The sequence below is a fragment of the Lactuca saligna genome, chromosome 2 (genome assembly GCF_052625555.1).
Source record: "Lactuca saligna cultivar CGN05327 chromosome 2, ASM5262555v1, whole genome shotgun sequence".
Lineage (NCBI taxonomy): Eukaryota > Viridiplantae > Streptophyta > Magnoliopsida > Asterales > Asteraceae > Lactuca > Lactuca saligna.
Window position 1 is genome coordinate 45,713,937 of NC_136418.1, and position 7,665 is coordinate 45,721,601.

General features: G+C 31.1%; 1 long non-coding RNA gene across 2 annotated transcripts; it reads left to right on the top strand.

Moving 5' to 3' along the window:
• Positions 1 to 434: 434 nt before the first annotated feature.
• Positions 435 to 3,051, top strand: LOC145030924 (uncharacterized). Of its 2 annotated transcripts, none has more exons than XR_013676740.1 (3): positions 435 to 686; positions 1,492 to 1,717; positions 2,419 to 3,051. It is a non-coding gene; the product is annotated as an uncharacterized LOC145030924 (long non-coding RNA). The 2 variants fall into 2 exon arrangements; XR_013676739.1 differs by having other exon boundaries at positions 2,436 to 3,051.
• The last annotated feature ends 4,614 nt before the right edge of the window (positions 3,052 to 7,665 follow it).

The following is a 7,665-nucleotide window of genomic DNA, read 5'->3' on the forward strand; positions in this document are numbered from 1 at the left end:
ATACTATATTTACAATCTGTTTTTGCTGCAAAAAAATTAGATCATATCTAACGAAACAGAAGAATAAGTCAAAAGTTATAAGTTGAAATCAGTTACCTTCTACTTATCTCACCTGTTTCCATCGTCATCCCATAATCTCCGCCGTAATCTTCGTTCAACCCTTATTTGGGGGGTGTTTGGCTTAGCTTTTTAAACCCCAAAAGTCCACTTTGGAAAAATTACAAAAAGTCAGTATTTCCTGACTTTTCCAAAAAGTTCATTTTCCTTATGTAAAAACTTCAAAAGTGGTTTTTAAAACTAGTTTGTCAAATATCTTTTGCTTTTTTTTCTTTTCCAAAATGACTTTTGGTTGTGAAAGCTAAGCCAAACACCCCTTGATTCAAAATTTAAATTGAATCTCATCAACAATCACTTTAAAAACCCTAGCCCCCAAACATAAACCATTTCTACTTCATAATCGTTGCAGCTTGCCCACCACACACAATCCACGTATAAACATAACCATTCACCCTCTCTCTATTCTCCACATCCGTCTCGCTATACGTACAAACAACACAACGAACACCCATACACCATTGCCTTTTTCCATTTTCAACCACCACAATCCGCTGCACGACAGCACCTATTGTGTTATTTCACCGCCATTGGTAACCACCACTAGAGCCCCCTTTCTCTTCTCTCTTTAGGTACCATGTTTCTCTCCTCCAATTTTGTTGTCATAGGTTCATGATTTTTACATTTGTGAGTACTCTTAATTGTGAATCTTTTTGCAAAAAGCCATTACTCCCCTCTGGAGATCGGCGGGAAGGTAAGAGTCATGAATTTATACACCAGACATAGATTTCTCTGTTTTTTATGTCTACACATACACATACCATACATGCGAAAGGTTTAGAACTAAAGGTGTTTGCACATAAAATGTTTGATGTATTTCCTCACAAAGTTATTAGTTTGGTTTTTTTTTTGTTTCTAACATGGATAATAACGATTTTCGAAAGATGTAAGTTTTTTCTTTCTTTCTTTAAAACGCTTATGATATTCTCCTTCCAAAATGATCTTTATGATTATCATTTGTTAATTTGAAGTAGAGTACGGCAGATGTCTATGCACTACCATAATCTACAGCCAAATTTATATTTTTTTCATTTAACTTTGTTTAATGTTTGGGTTTTCTTTATTGTAATTTATTATTGATTAGTAAAGGGGATAATTCTTCTTGTAGAAAAATGAGTAAGCATAAGTAAACCATATTTTTTTTCTCATAAGTTCCTCAGTTAAATTATATTTTTTTTATCATATTTGATGTAGATTTTTGACCTTTTTATGGAGTATTGTTCTTTACCTTTTCATGTATCTTCTTGTATCGATTGGTTCATAATCAAATTGAGGATGAGGATAATTATGTATGTGTGTAGATGTGTACAAAACAAAAATGAAAGTAGGAATGCTTGTGTGATTCCATTGCTAACTTTATGTTTCTTTTTTTTGCAGGAATGGTCGAATGTTACAATATTGGCTTACTTCTCACAGGTACAGGGCTGAAATTCTTCAACTTGATCTCAAAATGGGATACCCTCACCAAATGACTCCCAATTGGCTTGCCTTTCATTCTTGCTATGAGTTCTCAAATTATCATATATCCCCTTTTGAATATGGTGCTTTTCGGGGGATTGTGTAGAAGAGCTTCACAATCCCATAACTTGTCAATTTTGTAAAGGTACTTTCAGAACTAATTTTTTGAGAAATATCATGCATCTAATGTTCTCACAAGTCTAATGTTATCAATAAACTCAGGATGCTAAATAGGGGTAATTTTGGTAATTTTAAAGCTATACAAATAGAAATGGGACAGTTATATAAAATTAACTCTCTGTAAGCTAATTTTCTTCTTCTGTTATTAACCCTTACTTAATTCTATATTTAACATATTTTTGAAATTTTTAACCTTTTGGTCAATTAATATGCCTGATAAAAGTTTTAGAAAATTGTAATTCCGTTAAGATACATGATGAGGTGTTTGAGTCCTTTTTGCATTAAGCCAAAAAGAAACATCTTATTGTATTAAGTTGTTTCCTCATTAGGTTAAAGAAAATGGCGGGAAGTTATATTTAGGGGGTGTTTGGATTAGATTTTTAGCTTATTGCTTATAGCTTATTTGTGGTGGGAATAAGCAATAAGCAATAAGCATGGGGAGGGATGCTTATTAAAATTAGCTTATTTAGCCTAATAAGCTGAATTTTATCCAAACTCTCAAATTAGCTTATTGTGGGAATAAGTAATAAGCACCTCTTTTTTTCCTATCCAAACACCCCCTTATATTTGTTTTAGCCATATTTTCTCCATTGATTCATTTATGCTTCTTGTAGGATTTTGACTATAAAATGTTTTGACTTTAATAGTTTTCACCTTTTTATTTAGTCTTTTGGTTATTGCAGATGGATATGAATAGAAATAATGAGGAAGTTATTACAAGGACTGATGTAGCCTCTTGAACTTCTACAGGTTAGTGGACATATGTTTTTCTTGCTAATTGCTTTTGTGATATTTTATCTTATTGGCTATGTTTTTTGAATCATTGAAAATAATAATCTCAAGCGTATGGCGTAAGAGAAAATTTTTACAGGGGGTTGTTGGAGGGGTAGGGGCAATGACATTTTTTCTATATCTGTAGGCATCTATTGTGGCTTGCGTTTTTTTTTAAATATTTATTGAAATTAGTGTTTTTACATCATTTATTGTGGAAGAATGTATGCCCGGAAGAAATGTTGTTTTTCCCTTCTTCGTCTGCTATTAAAGATTGGGCGATGTAATGGTCTATAATAGTTGTTTCGGTTCAGGTGCATTATGTTTGCTATATCCCAGATTTGTTCTAGCAATATGGAGGGTATAATGGTCATCAATGGTTGTTGTCTCCTGTTGAGTTTCATGATCCATAGTAGGATACTTTAAATATTTGCTTTTGTGGATGTATCTTACAAAGTTTTTTGTTTCTTTTCTATGCAGTAACTTATAAAAACAAATTATTATGTATACGTGGTATTCTTTATCTTATTAATGTAGAAATTATGTTCTATAGTAAAACCATATAGAGTTGTATACTATTTTGTTGATTTAAGTTAAGTTCAAATAAACGAACTTATATAAAATAGATAAAAGGATAAATTAAAATTTATGAAATTCTTGACCCACGTATCAACCATCATCTTTGAACTAGGCATGCTTTTTTAATATTTAAAGATCTAAAATAGTGAAAGAATTTGAATTTTACGTGAATTAACCATTATACAAAAACTATTGTTGTCAAACACATTCACATAATGGTTTTTAAATAAACAGCTATAATTGGTTATAAACAATTCAATACAACATGTTTTTATAATTATTTTATATTCGACATATCTAACTATTTTTTATTTAAAAGTATAAATGACCTCATTTACAAAATTTCAATGGCCATCAATATAACCTTTAACACTTGTAGTGAAGTTGGCTATACTATTAAAAGAATTCACTAATGAGGTACAAAACTAATCAAATTAAAAAGGATAGAAAATAAGGGTGAACCTTAAATATCTAAAACCAATACAATGTGTTTATTTTTAATATAATATATTTCTTAAAACTATCGTTGAAGTGAAACTAAATATTGTCCGACAAAAGAAACTAATCGTTTCAAATAAACTTATTTCTGAAATAAACTATTCGCACCCGGTTAAACACCAAATGTTCCTTATATCCAATTGAATCAGTAAACACTAAATCTTATCCAGTCAACATTTATGAAAAAGTCAAATAAGATGATGATGATAAGATTTTGAATGGGTCAAAGTTTGACCAAGTGTTCCTCATATTCAATTGAATCGGTAAATACTAAATCTTAACCGGTCAACATTTATGAAAAGTCAAATAAGATGATGATGATAAGATTTTGAATGGGTCAAACTTTGACCAAGTGTTCCTCATATCCAATTGAATCACTAAATACTGAATCTGTCAATAATAATGGAAAAGTCAAATAAGATGATGATAAGATTTTGAATGGGTCAAAGTTTGACCAAGTGTTCTTCATATCCATTTGAATCGGTCTAATACGATGTACACGTTATAAGTTTATTTGACCCATTCAAAATGTTATTTCAGAAATAGTTTATTTCAGAACTAAGGGTTAATAACAGAGGAAGAAAATTAGCTTACAGAGAGTTAATTTTATATAATTGTCCCATTTCTATTTGTATAGCTTTAAAATTACCAAAATTACCCCTATTTAGCATCCTGAGTTTGTTGATAACATTAGACTTGTGAGAACATTAGATGCATGATATTTCTCAAAAAATTAGTTTTGAAAGTACCTTTACAAAATTGACAAGTTATGGGATTGTGAATCTCTTCTACACAACACCCTGAAAAGCACCATATTCGAAAGGATAAATGATAATTTGAGAACTCATAACAAGACTGAAAGGCAAGCCAATTGGGAGTCATTTGGTGAGGGTATCCCATATTGTGATCAAGTTGAAGAATTTCAGCCCTGTACCTGTGAGAAGTAAGCCAATATTATAACATTCGACCATTCCTGCAAAAAAAGAAACATAAAGTTAGCAATGGAATCACACAAGCATTCCTACTTTCATTTTTGTTTTGTACACATCTACACACATACATAATTATCCTCGTCCTCAATTTGATTATGAACCAATCGATAGAGGAAGATACATGAAAAGGTAAAGAACAATACTCCATAAAAAGGTCAAAAATCTACATCAAATATGATAAAAAAAAATATAATTTAACTGAGGAACTTATGAGAAAAAAAATATGGTTTACTTATGCTTACTCATTTTTCTACAAGAAGAATTATCCCCTTTACTAATCAATAATAAATTACAATAAAGAAAACCCAAACATTAAACAAAGTTAAAAGAAAAAAAATATAAATTTGCCTGTAGATTATGGTAGTGCATAAACATCTGCCGTACTCTATTTCAAATTAACAAATGATAATCATAAAGATCATTTTGGAAGGAGAATATCATAAGCGTTTTAAAGAAAGAAAGGAAAAACTTACATCTTTCGAGAATCGTTATTATCCATGTTAGAAACAAAAAAAAAAAAGTAAAAACTAATAACTTTGTGAGGAAATACATCAAACATTTTATGTGCAAACACCTTAAGGTCTAAGCCTTTCGCATGTATGGTATGTCTATGTGTAGACATAAAAAAACAGAGAAATCTATGTCAGGTGTATAAATTCACGATTCTTACCTTCCCGCCGATCTCTAGAGGGGAGTAATGGTCTTTTGCAAGATGATTCACAATTAAGAGTACTCAAAAATGTAAAAATCATGAACCTATGACAACAAACTTGGAGGAGAGAAACATGGTACCTAAAGAGAGAAAAGAAAGGGGGCTCTAGTGGTGGTTACCAATGGGGGTGAAATAACACAATAGGTGCTGCCGTGTAGGGGATTGTGGTGGTTGAAGATGGAAAAAGGCAATGGTGTATGGGTGTTTGTTATGTTGTTTGTACATATAGCGAGACAGATGTGGAGAATAGAGAGAGGGTGAATGGTGAGGTTTATACGTGGATTATGTGTGGTGGGCAAGCTGCAACGATTATGAAGTAGAAATTGTTTATGTTTGGGGGGGGGGGGGGGGGGGCTAGGGTTTTTAAAGTGATTTTTGAAGAGATTCAATTTAAATTTTGAATCAAATAAGGGGTGAACGAAGATTAGGGCGGAGATTATGGGATGGCGATGGAAACAGGTGAGATAAGTAGAAGGTAATGGATTTCAACTTATGACTTTTGACTTATTCATTTGTTTTAACTTATTCTTCTGTTTCATCAGATATGATCTAATTTTCTGTAACAAAAACAGATTGTAAATATAGTATTATGATTTGTACCTCTTAACATTCAGCATTTGGTGGTAAATGTTTATTAAGATATATATATATATATATATATATATATATATATATATATATATATATATATATATATATATATAGAGAGAGAGAGAGAGAGAGAGAGAGATTGGTTCAAATGTTTTTGATAACTATTGTGTGCTTGTAGGCACCAATAAGAATTCAGGAAAAAATTAATCATTAAATAAATTAATAAGGGTAATTTAGTAATTTTCTTTAAAATAAAAAAAGATTTCCACAAATACTTTCCTTTAATTAGGGTAACTACTTTGACTTCATCTAACTTAGTTTTCTCCTCTTTAAAACATTTGAGAAAATAAAAAATGCCTCGTTCTTTTCTTCCTCACCCAATAGCCGATTCTTCCTCACCCTAAGGGGGTGTTTGGTTTAGCTTTTTAAGGGCCAAAAAGTCCTTTTTGGAAAAGTTGCAAAAAGTCAGGTTTTCCTGACTTTTCCAAAAAGTTGATTTTCCTTCTATCAAAAATCCAAAAGTAGGTTTTAAAATTGTTTTGCCAAACATCTTTTGGCTTTTATCTTTTTTTAAAAGATCTTTTGGCTTCTCAAAAGCTAAGTCAAACACCCCCTAAATCACCATAGCCGCCGGACACCACAACAACCACATCTACAATGAAGCGTAAACTATATGAGATCCGTTTTTACTAAGTTTTTTCAAACCCTAAAACCCCCCATCAGATTCCTAATATTCAAAGTTCAAACGATTCCAAAATCTACTGCTTATGATAATCCGGTAGTTTTGAAATTGAATCTCGATATCAAACAACAAAATCTGGTTACGAATTGCAGCGACAACGCAAGCTGAGACCCACTCGATTGTCTTCTCCTTTTTCACTTCGGTCTCTCCATCCTCATATTCACCAGGTGACTTTCTAATTTTGAGAATAATGATTATACGATTATACTCTCAAGAGATTCGAAGATGATCGAATCAAGGGTTTTACCAAACTTTTAAGCTTTCCTAATTTGCCTTTTTTGAAAATTGGGTATTTCTTGTTTCTCGATATTGGTTTTGCATCATATTTTCACATTTAAGGGAGTTTTATCACGTCCTAGTTCTGTATGCTTTCAGTTCATCTCAACTAACAGTAGTCTTATTATTTCATGAAGCTAGACTAATTTTGTGAGTGATAAACACCAGGGGTGAACTTTGATGGCATAAACTTAGGCTAATTAACCATGTCATGTGACCAATGTTTTCAATATCCATTACATATCGCATTACTATTGTGTATCATTCTAACATTCTTCATTGATTTCACAAATGTAACTATGTATTCTAAAATTCCAGAATTTTTTTTTAATTAGTGATACATTCTACAAGAATTAGTTAGAAACAAGTCTAACCACAAGATTGACTGCTTATGAATATCCTAAAATTTTTGTCAGAATATGTGAAGGTAAACTACATACTATTTGGTTAGAATTACAATAACATGTTTATACTTGTGTTGAAATATTATGTTAGAAGTAATGTAGATACTATTAGGTTAGAATTCCTATGGAATTGAAGTCTAAGCAAGAAACATAATTGAAATATTCTTTTAGAATTGAAGTTAATATGTGTAGTTATGCTCTTTATTTGTGTTTTTATTTTGAAAAAAAAAAGATTTTATAGATTCTATAAGAATATAAGTTAAAATTTGTGGGTTAAAGCATAGTTTGAATAAACATTGTATTTTACAACTTTCTATGGCGAACGATAGTGTATTCTAGGAAAATATA